The 17,546-nt window shown below is 44.6% G+C and overlaps 1 long non-coding RNA gene across 1 annotated transcript; it reads right to left on the bottom strand.

The window, feature by feature from the left end:
* Positions 1-7,883: 7,883 nt before the first annotated feature.
* Positions 7,884-9,022, bottom strand: LOC146788956 (uncharacterized). The gene is made up of 2 exons (XR_014969728.1): positions 8,953-9,022; positions 7,884-8,629 (listed from the first exon to the last, which is right to left on the bottom strand). It is a non-coding gene; the product is annotated as an uncharacterized LOC146788956 (long non-coding RNA).
* Positions 9,023-17,546: the final 8,524 nt, after the last annotated feature.

Genomic DNA, 17,546 nt, shown 5'->3' with positions numbered 1-17,546 from the left:
GGATCCAGACCTCTCTGCCCATACGACAGTATCACAAGTGGCGGCCTCGCGGTCCCATACAAACCCAGACCTCTCTACCCAGACGGCAGTCTCAGCACAATCGGCGGCCTCGCGATCCCATACGGATCCAGACCTCTCTGCCCATACGACAGTAATACAAGTGGCGGCCTCGCGATCCTATACGAATCCAGACCTCTCTACCTAGACGGCAGTCTCATACGACAGTTCATCCTATGATCACCATAACATACAAAAAGGGAATCAGTCTCACTATTCATCAGATCACACAAGGATTGCCAGTTCGAGCATAGCCTGTTCTCAGGTTCGAGGGGCTCCTCTTTCCCTTATTCAGTTACCACTTACCTGATCAGGGTTAACATCTGTTCATGTAGCCGCAGCTGACTAGAAGAATAGGCTACCCTCTTATACAAGAACACGCAGCACATGTTGGTTCACTACAAACTGGATACTTTATTACTCATTACATACACAATCACATAACATTACGATATAACACATAACCTGTAAAGAAAAGTGAAAGATTAAGTTGTACACTCTAATAAGAAAGGGTCGACATCACCTTAGTAGTATGTAGCCTGCACTCAGTGGTCATCTAGGTTCCCTTCTCGTCTGTGCCTCGGCTCGCCTGGAATCACCCTTCTCCGAGTCACTGGGACCTCTTCCTTATCGGCTACTCTCTCTTCTCTGGCTATTCTGCTAGGAAAGCATCTGTCTCTCGGTTCTTCTCCGCCTTCAAGATGGCGTCTGTCTTCCCTGGAATAAGTAGTAGCTTTACTGCTAACGGCTAGATGCCGCCTACGGACTGAACATGTAACTGCCTCAGACTTTCACTAATATAGAGGTGCGTTTCCTCATGGAAAATTCCGGCCCGTAACCTGCCGCCCACCAAATTCTTGTACCTCCCCGTACCAAGGACACGTTCCCAGCCGGCCGGCCTGATGTAGTGTCTTCGGCATGAAGAAAAATACAATCCTTCGATAAGGGCCGGCCTGAACCGGTTCTCTCCAAGCGAATAACACCTCATAACTAAAACATTACATTTGACCTAGAAGCATCCCAAGCTGCCGGAGCAGAAAGAAAGATGGAGTCTCTCCCGTTTGAGGCCTACCAGGCCTGAATTCAGCACAGCTCCATGAAATACCCTCACTACAGGACAGGTTATCCCTAATACTAACGAATCTATCCCCTAGGCTATGTGTGCGAGCCCTGATCTATGGGGAAGAGCACAGAATCATGTCGAAGTGCCTAGTAAATAGGCTCCATTCACTACTCTAACCCTTAGACTTGAATGGTAAGAGACTGAAGTCACATTTAATCATCTTTTCCTCACAAGAAGGCCGGGAAAATCGAGCAGAACAGGGGTATGTGATGTAATTTTCACTGGCAGGCTGCCAAGCAAGGGGGCATTGCACCTAGGTCACTTACATCAGGCAGAGATGCCCAGTGGAAGCATGTGGGGGACTGCACAGAGCAGGATACTGCACAGGTTAGATGCCGGCAAATTGTGGCTGCACTACTGCAGATGGCAAATTAAACCTTACTGAGTCACAGGCAGGGTATGGTGGTGGTGGTGGTCCAACCTCTTTTCCCAGGACCACTCTCTGTCTAGTTTAGCGGTGCTAGTTGTTCAGCATCAGCACCTGCAGCGGCTCACAGGGGTAGCAGGAAAGCTTATTTTATTTCGCCTGGGATGGGAACTGGCAATGTCATAAAGCCTTGCGGCCAGAATCTGATTAGGCCAAGACGTACCAGTGATGGTGCAACGGGCACTAAGCTGTAGAACCAGCTAGGTTTCAACGTAATCCTGGTATACCATCAGTTATAAACGTAAGGCCGTTGGCGACACGTGAACAGGCACTTTCTGTCAGCTTGGGCGGGTGTGTGCTATTCCCAAGAGAGTGCGGGTTGCCTTGTTAGTGCTGAGCTGGAGGGGATGGAGAACTTATACGGACATCTACCAGAGCACTTTTTGCAGTCATAGTTAGGTTACATTGATTTTATGGCTGGCGTGTTACCAGTTGCTTCACGAAGCTAAGTTACTTTGGGAGTTGTCAGCGAATTGCCGGACAGCAACGTTAGGGGTTAGCCGGTTGGCAGGCCGTTTAGATGTGTGCTCCAACTCCGGCATGTCCAGGTATGGGTTATGGTGCCTAAGCCGGCCCTGTGATGCAAGTTCACAGGCAGGTGGAGCGCCAAAACGGAAAGGGGCTTGGGTTCAACCGCTGGTCACAGGTTCAGATCCCGGTCGGTCCACCTAGCAGTTCAATTTTGAGGTCGTCGAATCAAGTACCATAGAGTCGAGTAATGAGAACATGTGCAATTTCTCCCGCCCTATCGCCTTGGCTGGCAGCTATGCAGGTTGTGGAAGTTGTCTTTCAACTAGGGCGATATGGTCCATATGTCTGGGGGAAACGCCTGGGTTAAACTCAATTGGGGCTACAAAGTAGTAGAAGAACACTTGGCATTCCCAGTATTCAAATAAGAGAGGTATTTCTACTTTGGTTTCCCTCTGGTTCCTCTGTCCTGTCCGCTCCCTGGTAAACTAGCAGAAGTTTGGGGAGGGCAAGGCTTCACACAGGGAGGTGACTGACGGTATGCGATGGACATACTCCGACTAGTGCTAGACTCAGATAACTGAGTGAAAGAGGAAGCAAGGCGGGCTTGTCAACGCTTACCTCCACCCGCACTGGCATTTCCTGGCAGGAGTGGCTTGTCAAAGGTATTGCTCTTCAGCCAGGCAATGTTACACTGAACCAACACCTAATTATTGGTTTCAGGTCATATCAGTCAAATATGCACGGGGAGTTTTGAAAGGGTGGGGGCACCTGTCCAGAAGGGGCATGCTGGCCTCCGGTCCTGTATGGGCTAAGACTTGTTTTGGCTGGACCTGGGAGAGGCCCGGTATCAGCAGTTGTAAGTAAAGAGGCCTACCATGGTGGGGGGCCCTGGTTGTGACGGTGGCCACCCCCAGTGCTGTGGAGGAGTTACAGGGCGATCCAGAGTCTGCAAGTTACCAAGGGGTGCTTCATGCAGCAGCACAGTATGGTGCTAAGCCACGGATTCCCAGGGATGTCTTAGCGTTGTCCCCTGGAAGAACTACGGTGCCCCGTTAGTCCTACGGCCGGTTGTGGGTCTGAGCAACTGGGGGCTGCCTGGAACGCTCCGCCCACCTTTTTGGGGGGCGTGAGTAAGGGAGTGGACTGGTGGTCCACTGATGGGAGGGGTGGCCCCTCCCAAGAATTGGTAAACACCGATTGGCGACGGCCACGGTGTAATTTGGCTCATCAGACGGGCAGGTGGCATAAGTGTTGGCCTGCCCTGGGATCGCCCGTAAGATAACCCACCATGTTGGCATATTTGTTATGCAAATAAACCTGCAGCAATTTTCTCCACTAACAAGGTGTCGTGTGGTTTATTGATGTATTGTGCTGCATGTATACTGACTACTGTTGCCGATATTGGCACTATGTCAAGGCTGCCCGGGGGGCCACGCAGTGGCCCCTCAACAGGGCGGCCGCATTAGTGCCACAGGAAGGCACTGGAGTTGGCCTCCTAGTTTCCCTAGGCGTGGGACCAGGGGGACTTCCGGCCGGCCACTTCCGGTAGTGGGAGGGGGGACAGGGGTACATATACTGTCCCCCGCCCACTGAGCAGCCTCTTTTCCGCTGCCCATCTTGTCTTTCCCACCCCACCGCGTACCCTGCGGACGGACAATGAAGAGGATTGGGGGGGGGTACAATTTCTAACCTATTGTTTTGTGTTGCAGGAGGAGTTACAGGGCGATCCAGAGTCTGCAAGTTACCAAGGGGTACTTCATGCAGCAGCACAGTATCGTGCTAAGCCAAGGATACCTAGGGATGACTTAGCGTTGTCCCCTGGAAGAACTACGGCGCCCCGTTAGTCCTACGGCCGGTTGTGGGTCTGAGCAACCGGGGGCTGCCTGGAACGCTCCGCCCACCTTTTTGGGGGGCGTGAGTAAGGGAGTGGACTGGTGGTCCACTGATGGGAGGGGTGGCCCCTCCCAAGAATTTGTAAAGCACCGATTGGCGACGGCCACGGTGTAATTTGGCTCATCAGACGGGCAGGCGGCATAAGGGTTGGCCTGCCCTGGGATCGACCGTAAGATAACCAACCATGTTGGCATATTTGTTATGCAAATAAACCTGCAGCAATTTTCTCCACTAACAAGGTGTCGTGTGGTTTATTGATGTATTGTGCTGCATGTATACTGACTACTGTTGTCGATATTGGCACTATGCACTGTAGCTCTAGGCTGGCCATGGTAGCATTTTTTGAGCCCTCACAAAAAATCTCGCCAGACCAGCGCATGCGCTGGGTCAGGCGAGACCTAAAAAAGAAAAAAAGTGCTTTTTTAAAGGAAATCGCTAATTACCACCAACTTGAAGTTGGTGGTAATTAGTGATTCCTTAAGGCTAAAGTGCACTTACTTTTGTGCTACTTACAGTGCAGTTAAGGAATCGCAATTCCCGATTCCTTAAATGCAACAGCAAAATAAGGAATCACAATTTTGCGATTCCTTATTTTGCTAGTAGGTTTAAACTCACCTACATTGCTCGCAGCCAAATAGCGATCGGTAACGCTGGAATTCTGCTAATTTCAGCGTTATCGATTGCTATTTGGCCACCTACATCTGGCACTTAATCTCCCTATGCCTAACAAAACAAGCATTGACATTGCCAATAGGCCTCGCCTTTGGGACCTTATAAGTGTTTAGCCATGCAACACTTGAAGTTGTTGCACCAAGGATATTGTGCTGGATAATTAAACACTTATAAGGTCCCAAAGGCGAGACCTATTGGCTATGGCAATGCTTGTTCTTTTTGGATAACATTCACCCCAGCGCAGAAATCTGCAAAAAAAAAAAAAAATAGTTAAAGGTAATTTGCAACCATTTTATTGTTGAAAACGATGTATGATATAAGTGTAATGTACATTAATGTAAAACCTATAAATAGTAGCGCTGCAAAAGATAAACATAGGGCTTCTTTTCGCATGGTTTCTTGTTAGAGATTGGCACCTGCCATCACACACAAGCGCTTTAACAAGCTGCCTCCTCCTCTGTGAGCTGCACACAAGAGCTAGGACAGGAGCAGCTTCTAAAACCGGCACCTACCGGAAGAGGAGGGTTGTGCTAACCCACCACAGGAAGTGGGTGTGCTGAGGCCACTGAGGTCTAAAACCCACGAGTTCTGGGATTTCAGGACTTTGAGATATCCTCACAGTCACATATGGTGAGGTGCTTAATAACATCATAAAAGACCCGTCTCTTTGGGGTGTTGGGTTGAATGGCGCTTATATAGTTAATGACACCTCGGTCCACGGCTTTGTGAACAAGCTTAACGAAAACATAACGCAACGACAACATGTGCCACAGGACTAATCTTCCCTCCCATGAAAAGAGTAGGTATCGCTTGGGAGGACCAATGCTGCACGCGTGTATGTCTACTTGTATACCGAAACGAACAATACAGTAATATGCATGAATAGTTACTTATAATGAATGGTCCTAGTTGGATACAATTTAAAGTTCACCAGTGTTTTCAATTTTCCAAATACCACTTGAGAAATCTGAGGCAAAGGAAATGCATGCATTGCTAAAAGAGACACGCCTGGTTATACAGGAGCTTAATGAAACACCGCCAAGAAATACAATGAGACAGTCACGTTCAATTAAACTGAAATAAAACGAAATGGAAAAAAAATAGTGTTTGCAAATTGAAAACGAAACATTATGGCAAACCTGTGAAGGATAAAAAAAAAATTGGAGTTTCACACACCTTTACAACCGGCAGCAGCACAGACAAGCAGATGCATTCCCGACCACAAATGCAGACTCGTCCCCAATAGATTAAAGGCTTTAACGTGATTTTGAGCAGAAGCATGACTAACAAAGAGCAGGTAAATTCTACACGTATGATCGGCTCTCCAGTTTTCAAAACTTTCAGTTTCAATTGGAGAGCTGCAGAAAACGAAGCAGCTGGTGACGTACAAAGGCGTGCCTTCACAAATACTCAGAAGGGGCAGAGCTCAACTTGTCACAAGCAAGGGACGGGCTTCTGGGAGCTTTGGAGTAAGGAATATAGGCGGAACGTTCCACAGGCAGGACCTTAAGAGCCGTGCAAACTTACGGATGTTTGTGTCGCCTAGGCAAAACGTATTTTGAGGGTCCCTTTTGAGAACAACTTTAAAAGCATTTTCTGCAAATTCACGCTCCTGTGTTTTCAAGTAATATTGAAAGATATGCTAAACTTTCATTAACGAGTGCAGGAAAAAGACATTTAAAAGACAATGCTACTTGGTGTCCTCCAGCAAAAGAGTACTAAAAGAATGCTTTAGCAAGCATTGATAAAGCCATTTTGTGTTTGGATGGAGATGTTGTCTCGCAACAACACTTTAAGTTAAATTCAGAGTCTAACCAGCTTTTGTTTCAATTATATGAAATACACGAAGGGTAATTTTATTGCAGTGGTTAATTAGTGGACCCTATAAAAAAAAATATAAAAAGACACAGGCACACAGCCCTTGAAATTGCAGTTTCATTGGTTAATACGTATAAATAAAGCACCGATCACAACTAACATGCTCGCTGCAACAGTGAAAATCAAAGCAATTTTCACCATTTCATCTGGTGAAACCTGAACATCTTCTCCTTAGTTCTCTACCCCTGTCATGTCCCTCTTCTCCTCCCTTCTGTCTCTGTTTCTGTGGCTAGACCTGACTGTTGAGTGAGAGAAATGGGAGGGGGCAGAAAACAGCCAAAAGACAGAGCGGGCAAAAGATTGGTAAAGTGATAGTAAAGAGAGGGGTAAATGAGGTAGGAAGTGACATAAGCTAAAGAGAGAAACATGAAGTAGCTAAAGAGAAGGATACGGAAAGGCAGAGAGACAGGCGTGGTTTTGGAATAAGGCAGATGGAATAGTATAGAGAGGGAGGTAGTTTGAGAGACAGATGGGGAAGACAGGTAGTGAGATGACAATGAGCTAAGTATAGGCGGGAGTAGTAAAGAGGGACAAAATGAGAAGTGGTAGAGAAAGACGTTCAGACAAAGAAAGTAGTAGGCAGAAAAAAAGGTAAAGAGTAAAGGGAAGAACGAGGTGGTGAAAGGTGAGGTAGAGTAACCAGTAAGCTTAAAAGAGAGGCAGAGAGTGAAGTAGAAAAAGTTATGGGTTAGAGACGGTGGGTTGAAACAGATTGAGATGCAGAGAGAAGCGAGACAAAAGTTATTGGGAGACATAGCAAGAAATGGATAAAGTAATGAGAGAGATGAAGTACCAGGAACAGATGGTGAAATGGAAAGAGGAGGTGGAGAAGTGAAGATGCGAACGGTGAGAATCAGAGGTGAGAGATGGGCGTTAGGTTAAGATGAGGTACAGAGAAGTGGTAGAGTAGTGAGATGGGGTGAGGGCTGAGAGGTAGAGAGGTGATTTGAGAGAGAAGTGAAGTAGATGGAGGAGATATACAGATGAAATGTAAACAGTACTGTGGTAGAATGATACGCACCAGGTAGAGGCAGAGAGGAGGTAGAACATGGGGAGGGTTAGAGAGGTATAATTCAGAAACTTGGGGTACAAGAGCAGCTGGGTCTTCGAACCTTTTCCTTTTTTGTCAGTGTGCACAACATCAGCAACAAGTATTGGCAAAGCCAATAGATCAAAAAGGGAAGTAGTACTGAATTTGCCAGTGCTTGTTTTCCAATTGTTCCTTTGCATTTTATACGTCTATTGCACAAACGTAACTGAAATATCACAAAAAAATGTATTTAACATTTTTTTGTACACTGCATAAACAGGCAGTCGTGGAGAAAACTACTTTAGAAATAAAAAGTCAAACGAATGGAGATGTACATGAAAGCAAACCTTGCTCTTTATTTAGAGAATCAAGCTCTATTACTCTGTCAAGAACCTGTCCACACACTCATTCCATTGCACAATGCTTGCTTGCTGAATACAAATAAAAAAAACACATGCTATGAAGCCATAAACACACCACTCTGCAACTAAAAGCACTGCTAGGAGAATCACAGAGAAGTAATATGCTAAAAATAGGAAATATTCTTCACCTCCTTCGACAAAAGCGTACAAAAACCTCACAGCAAATCATGGGTACGGACCGTGTTTTGTTTACAAATATACAATATTGCAATGTCACACTGTCAAAACAATGACAAAAGTTAATGTCCTGAAGCACACCCATATTTTTAATCTTTTAAAGTTCATCTCTATTTTTATCAAGTTCGGCGTGCAGCACTCGTAATGTGCTCCATTCCTTTAGCACATGGTATGAAAACGTCAAAACAAGGTAGCACGCGGTTTGCGGGTCACCAACGAGCTGCACAGCCTTATACACACTGGTATTGCAATTAATCCACCTTCACCATCGTTTTTCCAAATTTTATTCCAATCTTTCATCTTCTTTAATCCAATTTTATCCATCACGTCAAAGGTACGAAATCCAATAATCTTATGCATTTTAGTTGCTCTAGAATTGCCCATCCGGGTCTATTCATAGGCACTTAGCGGACCCCGAATCATCCCAATATAATTTCTCCCAATGCATTTCGGTCAATGAAGACCTTCTTCAGGTTTATCTATGATTGACAAAGAATATGTATCAGCCTCATGTGTTCAACATTCTCAAAGTAATACAAAAATAATAATTTGAAACGTGAACAGTACATTCATATGCCCCACTATTCTAATAAACATAATCCAATGCGTGAAACAATTTTCCTCGTGTTCTTTATCCCAACTAGACCAATGCTGTTCTAAGGAGCAACATACGTTTGTCTACCCTTATGTGAATATCACGTCACCCGATTTTTAACCTAAGTGACTATGACCTGTGAATCCCCCGGAGAACTTTCTCCTAACTCCCAAACTCGTAAATACAATACCCCGCCCCAGTGCATACCTCATATCCATCTTGCCGTTAAAAGCAACATCACCTCCTCAACTGCACTTGAACATCTGTGGCGTCTAACTAGTGCAAAGCAACTGAATTTGAACGTATAATTCCCTCCCCACCTGTGAAACTATCACGTCACATGACCCCGTGCCCACGCCCCCTAAATCCCAGTATGCACCACTACTTAAAGTAACATCAACCCTATATCAAGACCTTACAACCCAAATTGCTTTTTTCATTACATATGTGACTGCATATTCGTGAAACAAATTAAAAGGTGAAACCATGAACATATCTCCCTAATAGAATCCTGTTTACACATGTGGTTAACCCGTATTCAACAATTCCTCTATATCGGCAATGTGGTGAATTGCCTTTGACGTGAAAATGTTGTGATCACATAATCTTTGTTTCTTTGCCTCGGGGTGCTAAAACAGGGTTGGAACGGCACAATATCAATGAAAAAAGTTAATGTTCTGAAGCACACCCATATTTTTAATCTTTTAAAGTTCATCTCTATTTTTATCAAGTTCGGCGTGCAGCACTCGTAATGTGCTCCATTCCTTTAGCACATGGTATGAAAACGTCAAAACAAGGTAGCACGCGGTTTGCGGGTCACCAACGAGTTGCACAGCCTTATACACACTGGTATTGCAATTAATCCACCTTCACCATCGTTTTTCTAAATTTTATTCCAATCTTTCATCTTCTTTATTCCAATTTTATCCATCACTGTCAAAACAACCATGTTTTAGAAAAATTGAACAAAAAAAAATACACAATGGTGATAATGAGTTTACCCTGGCGTATTAACACTAAGAGTGAAATTAATGTTCTCCCGTTATTGTCGCGAGGGGGGTGGGCTTAAGAAAGGTTTGAATACTCGTTGCCTTGCCTTCCTAATTAAAGACATCAAGCAACAGTGAAAAATTATCACATTTGCAATACTACAAGGGGAGCGGAACGAGAATATGAAAGGCGCTCCAGCATCTGTCATTATAACAGAGCCACAGACCAAGACCATAGCGCGGCCGCCAAAGTGAAAGTGATCGCGATCAAACATCAAAGCGGCCGCGAAAGTCAAAGTAATCGCGGTCAAGCGCGCTCGCCCGCGCACATGCACTGTAGCTCTAGGCTGGCCTGATAGCACTTTTTGGAGCCCTCTCAATAAGTCTCGCCAGACCAGCGCATGCGCTCGGTCAGGCGAGACCTAAAAAGAAATGTAACGCAACTGGTGTTATTTGAAGCACTCTGATACCCGATTTGGGTCAAGTTCACGCTATATAAAACTCAGAAAAAAAGAAAAAAAACAGCGCCTCTCCTTTCACTTGTTGACTTTATGCTTGTCTTTGCTGCCTTTTGACTACGTTTGTGCTATAGAAAACACAAACCTACATAGTCTGGAATTAGGATCAATAGAGCAGCTAAACTATCTTTATATCTGCCTTTTGATCTAGGATCAACGGCGAAATTCTTATTTTGCTGACTTAGTCTGTCCTCTGTCCTTTGCACGAAATTCAAAGATTAACTGCCCATCTTTCAGTTGCTTATTTCTGTATTTGCTTATTAAACAGGTACTAAGGGGATTAAATATTTGCCCCAACAGTATTACCATGTGTAAAAGTTACAAAATCGTAATATAATGCTCTAAAAAAAAAATACTATATTATGCTGCATAATTTCACGCTCCAACACCGCATCTTATAAAAGATGGTTGTGATGCACTAAATAGCCGCAGGAAGCCACGCATGGGTGCTTAGGGAGTGAGGGGCGTATGTATCGGTTTGGTGGCGCAGGGCAGTGCAGCAACACCCCTTGCTGCGCTGCTCTGCGCCACAGGGAACGGGCAGGAATTAATCATATTCATCCAACACCGTACATTCCTGTCCTTTCCCCTGCGCTGGCGCCGTTTTGGCAGCCTAGTGCCAATGCAGGCTCCCTTGCCCCATGGTGCAAAGGTTCCTGTGTTGACGGCAGGATTGTTTTTGTGCAGGAAGGGGCGCCTTCCTGCACAAAAACAATCCATATAGGTGATTTCCTCTATGTGTGCTGCAGAATGCAACACCCATACAAAAAGGAAATAATGAGGAGAAATACAGAGATTTCTCCTCTTTAGGGCTCACCTCAGGAGGCATAGGATTTTGAGGCATAGCCAGATTTACAAGTCCTTGTAAATCTGGGAATGCGTCAAAAACCATGGGAGTTGCGTGGAAACACCTGCGCTCCAACCATGGAATGCGTCCCTAGCACAATGTAAGGCAACATAGCAATTCGCGCTGCGTTGCATTATTCCATATATGTGAAGCCATTTAAACAGTGGTGGCTCGCTGAGGGAGAGCTGCGGGTGGTGGGGTGGGGCGAGGGTGGGAAGGGTGAGGGGTTAGTGGAGTCCGACATACGACGGACAGGAGTAAGGTAAGTAATTAAATAAATAAAACAATTTACCTTGCGCGCGCTGCATCGCCGAGTTGGCGATGCAACGCGCACAACCTAAATTGGTTTATTTATTTATATACTTACCTTAATCCTGTCCGTCGTATGTCGGACTCCACTACCTCCCAACCTGCCCCTCCCCCGCCCCGCAGCACTCCCTCGGGAGCCGCCAATGCATTTAAAGTCAAGCAAGGCGGCTTTGGGTAGCTTCATGATTATGACTTGTACTTTGCGTCGTGCATGTACCACTTCGCATGGTGTAAAAATGACGCAAGGCCCTTATAAATATGTCCCTAAGTTTGAAGGAGAAGCAGGATCCCTCCAGTGCCGTCCTTTCTTGCGAGTGAAGGACTCAGAAAAGGGCGGGGTTTCTTTAAAGCAGTCTGTGTGATGCTCTGGGGCACGCTGGCGCACCTGCGCTTACGCAGCCCACGTAAAGTGAGATATGACGTATATGAGGACTGGCTGTCAACCTTTCGACTTGAAGAAAGACGTAGTTATTGAGCTAATGACAGACATCCATCGCACGCCAAGGATATGTCCGCGAAGCTGAGGCAATCCCTGTCACATGTACATTCTTAAGAGTGGAACAAAGGTTGATGCTTGTCAGATGCACGTTTTCACCGGTCTCTGGGGGCCATGGATGTAATGAAACGCGTTGTCTTCTTTCCTCTGAACGAGCACGGTTGCCGACGAGGCAGGACGTCACATCTCAGCTCGTCACTGGCACAGCATGTTTAATACAAAGCGCTCATTTCTGGGGTGCGCGAGGTCACGCACATTTACATACCAGACGTGAACGTGCCTCCTGGGACTGAGGCTCCTTGGGTTTCCTGCTTCGTTACTGACTCGAGCATCCGTGCCCTACTCTTTGCAAAAAGCTCCTTCCAATTATACCCTCACATGGGGGGGGGGGGCGATAAGGGCAGTGGGGGTGTCAGAGGAGTACTTGGCGTGCTGAAGCAGCTACTTCCAGCAAGTTCCTTCAATGAAGGCGCTCGGTCGTGTTATTAGCATATGCTTAGCACACTGTAGCGTGTAAAAGCGGATCCGCGCATGCAGCGCTAAGTAGGACATCGCGACGTAAAGTGGAGCAAACAGCAGCATGCGGTGGTAGCACAGTGCAAAATCCAAAATGCCTAAGTGTCGTGGAGCTCCAACCACGTAAAAAAAAGAAAAATCCTTCATTCAACCTTTGCCCCATCCCTCCTCTCCCTGATTTATCCTACACTTCTCTGACTACTCTGACCCCCAAACATCGTCTCTAACTGTCCCCTCCTTTTTTACCCATCAACCAGAAAACCACTACTTACAATAAACAACTTACTACTTCCCCTTTCAAATCCATTCCTATCTTTCTTTCCCTACTGTACACTCTACAAAACACTCAAGAAATCAACACTACAACAACTAATGCACATAGGAAAAACCCATTTTTACTAATCCACTGACAATTAACCTCTTTTTAAGTTCAATAAAATGTTATTAGTCAATGAAAAAGAGTAAATCAATACATAACATCAGTTAGGAAAGGGAAGGGAGAGGGAAGGTGGGAGGGAAGGGGAAAAGGGGAATAACAAAATGTAGCATGTAAGAGAAAATATACAATAAAAACAATAATCATGGGCATTTGAACATTTGAACATGGGTATTTGAAAAAGAAGAGAAAAGGAGAAAAAAAAACAGTATATTAGAAATTCTTGGATGTGGAAAGGGTATCATGGGGGTTTAGAGACCTCTTGTTGAGCAGGCGTTGGACGAGATGAATGGGCAGCACATTTATCTAAATACAATGTAATGGGGAGCCATAGGTCTGCTCGTTTAGTTGCTAATTGAATAGGAAAAACAAAAGCATTATCGAGTCTATGATTGTGACAGACGTTGTACCACCACCCTTTAAAAGAAATATTAGATGTATTTTTCCAATTAACAGTAATCTGCTGAAAGGCTACAGCTAATAACAAATCTACAATGCGAACACACATATCTGCAGTATCCCAACCCGGGGATAAACTACCCAAGAAAAGGTGAGTGAGAGAAAAAGGAATACAGGCATGAAAAATAACATTGACTTGAGCCCACACCTGTAACCAAAAGTCATGTACATATTTACAGAGAAATATCATATGAAATAAGGTAGCATTGGGGGAGCCACACGACCAGCATGTGTCTGGGGTAATAGGAAAGCGTTTGTGTAGTGTAGAAGGAGTATGGAGTAATCTGTTGTAAATAAAAAATAAGGATTGCGTCAGGGAGACTGCTCTGGAAGTTTTACGGAGTTTTGCCCATATCTTATCCCAAAGAGATACCGGCCATTCTGTTTCAAAATCAATCTCCCATTGAAGCTCGACCTTGGATTTAGGTCTGAGTGACTGGTGCGAGTGAAGATATTTATAAATAAGGGATGCTTTGGGAATCGTACGTAGGAGAGAGTGGAGTTGGAAAATGGGGGTTTGTTGAACAGGGGAAGGAGAAGAAGAAGGACCCGAGAACCTCTCATAAACCTCTAGAACGGTATTTTTAAGTAATAAGTATTTAGGGATAAAGGATAGAGGTAAGCCAAAGGAAGAGCTGAGATCAGAAAAAGAGAGAAAGATGGAATCAGAGAAGAGCTGCGAGATCCATATCAAACCTTGGGATCTCCATGATTTCCAGTAGAAGGGTTTATTACCAATTAGAAGATATTTATTATGCCAAATGGTGGAAGAGAGGAAATCAGCAACAGTCGTGGGAGGGCCAGGGGCAGCAGATAGCAAGAGCTTAAGGGTATATTTGTGAATAGGAGCAGGAATCAAAGAAGGTTTACGAGAGAAAGCAAGATATTCTGTAAAAGAAAATGGAGAAAGGAGAGTACGTTCAACCTTAATCCACAAAGGGCAAGGGACAGTAATATCTTGTAACCAGAGGGAGGCTTGACGTAGTAGAAAGGCCTTCTGATATGCAGGAAAATCAGGGAAGTTAACACCACCCTCAGAAGCAGCTCGAATAAGTCTAGCAAGAGACATTCTGGATTTTTTAGAGTTCCACAAAAACGAAGATAACGTTGAGTTAATATTTTTGAAGAACTTCATTGGAATAGATACCGGAATATTGGATAGCGTATAAAGAATGATGGGAGAAATCATCATTTTAATAGTATCAAGACGGCCCCACCAGGAGAGGTATAAGGGGTGCCACCTTGCAGTGAGGTCCGTAATTTTTTGTGTGCATTTAGACAAACATAAAGAGACAGTGTCAGGAATAGAGGGGGTGATATATAACCCCAGATATTTAATGTGGGTGGGGCACCAAGTAAATTGAGAGTCACAGAATTCTTGCTTGAAAGTGAATTTGGTCAGGGGTAGGATCTCGCACTTATCATGGTTAAGTCTATACCCAGAGAGGGATGAATACTTTCGGACTTCATCCAGAAAAGCAGGGACAGATTCCGTGGGGTTAGAAAGAAAAAGTAAGATATCATCTGCATAAGCAGCAAGTTTAAGATGAAGGTCCGCAACCTGAAAGCCATGGATAGCGGGGTTTTGACGTATTCTGGATAAAAAGGGTTCTAAAGCAAGATTGAAAAGAAAGGGGGAAAGGGGGCAACCCTGACGAACGCCTCTACCCAGACTAAAATAAGAAGAAATTTGGCCATTGGCAACTATTGCGGCTCTAGGGTGCGAGTACAGCAGGGAAACTAAAGAAATAAATTTAGGGCCAAAGCCAAACCAAGTAAGGGTGTGAAAAAGATATCGCCACTCAACTCGGTCAAACGCCTTTTCGGCGTCAAGGGCAATCGCTGCAAGTGAGTGTTGGCAGCGGGAAGACTTTGATAGAATATTAAATAAAAGTCTAGTGTTGTCCGTAATGTGTCGGCCCTTAAAAAACCCGGATTGCTCTTCACCAAGAAGATCAGGAAGTAGGTGGTCCAATCGGACCGCCAATACTTTAGCAAAAAGTTTATAGTCAATATTGACTAAAGATATGGGCCTATAATTTTTGCAATATTGTACATCTTTCCCAGGTTTAGGTATTAAGCAAATATGAGCATCTGAGAACGTCCCTGAGGAAGCACCTTGAGCAATAAAAGTATGGAGAAGGGAATGCAAGCGTGGGATCAACAACTTAGAAAAATGAAGATAGAATTCAACGGTAAAACCGTCAGGGCCAGGAGCCTTATTACGTTTAAGGTGTTGCAAAGCAGTGAGCAATTCCTTTTGTGTAATGTCAGATTCTAAGGAGGAAAGGTCAGGAGGAAAAGTGGGTGGCGTGTGAATGGTGGAGAAAAAATGAGCAAGGGAGTTGGGAGAGGGTTGAGTTTCAGATGTGTACAATGTTTCATAGAAATGAGAGAACGCAGCAAGAATATCAACATCCTTATGCTTCAGGGTGTCATTAGAGTCGTAAACAGATTCAATATTTAACTTATTATGCTTAATCTTTAAATAGTTAGCTAGGAGCTTCCCTGCTTTATTCCTGCCCCCATAAAATTTAGCAGTAGATTTTAACAAGTAAAGGGAAGCGTCCTCCGTAGATTTCTCATTAAATTTCAGTTTTGCAGCAACAAGGGCTGTCAAGCTATCCTCAGAGTGGGAGGTAAAATATGTGTGTTCCAACTTCTTAATATTTAAAAGGAGCTGTTTGGTGGACCATCTGGCAGCCCTGCGTTTATTCGCAACGTAACTGATGATAAAGTCACGTGCAGCCGCTCTAAAAGCATCCCAGATAGTGTGTTCCGAGATATCGGTGTGGTCGTTAACCAGAAAAAATTCATCAAAAAAGGAGGTGAAGTTAGCCGTAAACTTGGAGCGAGTTATTAAATCTCCATCTTTTGGGACCATTGACCTTAGGGAACACATCAACGCTCGTAAGGACGGGAGCATGATCCGAAAGCAATATCGGGCCTATCTCGGAATGTAATAGTGATTGAGAAAGGTTGTGGGAGACAAAAACATAATCAAGTCTTGACTGGGAACGATGACAGGGAGAGTAGAAGGTGAACTCCCGTAGTTTGGGATTGCAAAGGCGCCAGGAGTCCACCAACTTATGCTGTGAGATAGCATGGCTAAATAGCTTATGGGGCTTGTTGGGAATATAGGGGGCCATGGATTTCCTATCAATAAAGGGATCCAGAGGTTGATTACAATCCCCCGCCAAAATAAAGTTGTGATCCATAAATTTGGTTAGGAGTGGAGAAAAATCAGCCCAAAAGGAGGGCTCACCCGTAGTTGGACCATAAACATTAAGAAGGGAAATTGGAACGCCTCTGAGTGATAGCTTGGCATAAACCCAACGACCCGAAACATCCGATTCTTGGGTAAGAACCTGAAATGAAAGAGACTTGCGACAAAGGATTGCCACACCATTCCGTTTGCCATCACCCTGTGAGTAAAAGAGTTCACCCACCCATCCACGCTTGAGCTTATCTGACTCTACATCATTTAAATGTGTTTCTTGGAGGAATGCAATATCAACATTCAATTTGGCTAGGTGTGACAAAATTCTTTGACGCTTGATCGGGGAGTTAATACCCTTCACATTCCATGACAAGATATTCAAGGACATAACAATAACCTATCTACAAAAAATGTGAAAAACATGACCAAAGAATGAAAAGCCCATGTGTCGTAGAAAAGACATAAAGAAAGAAGAAGAAAGAGAGAGCCAGTGTAGATATGCTGGAGAAGAAGAAAAGAAGAGGATAAATGAGAAACTGAAGAACAGGTGCACCGGGGGGAACAAGGAATGCAACTCTTACGTAAGCAAAAGATTCTAGTCAAAGATAGCATGCTAAAATATAAACATGTGAACAGGAATACGAACAAGAGAAGAGGAAGAAGGGAGGGATAAAGGGAAAAACCATCAAATACGCAAGGAAAACAAATAAGGGAATAGAGACAGAACATACCTACGAAGGAAGGGTACGAGGAAGAGTGGAGGAGGGAAGGAGCCACATGGGTGGGGCGGCACATCCAGGAGCAGCAAGACAGGGACCAAGAGACATCATCAGACACGGGGAAAAATTCCTGTAAGACGAAAAAGGAGAACAAGAATTGAAACAAATCAGGAAATCATGCGGGAACCATGACTAACAAAAAAACAAGGGACAACCATCATGCATAAACAATAACAGGCCAGCAAAGTAAGCTTCTGGAAAATCAGACAAATTCGAGTGAACTGCAACTAAG

This window comes from Triturus cristatus, chromosome 10, assembly GCF_964204655.1.
Source record: "Triturus cristatus chromosome 10, aTriCri1.1, whole genome shotgun sequence".
NCBI lineage: Eukaryota > Metazoa > Chordata > Amphibia > Caudata > Salamandridae > Triturus > Triturus cristatus.
This window is presented reverse-complemented; position numbering and strand designations above follow the sequence as displayed.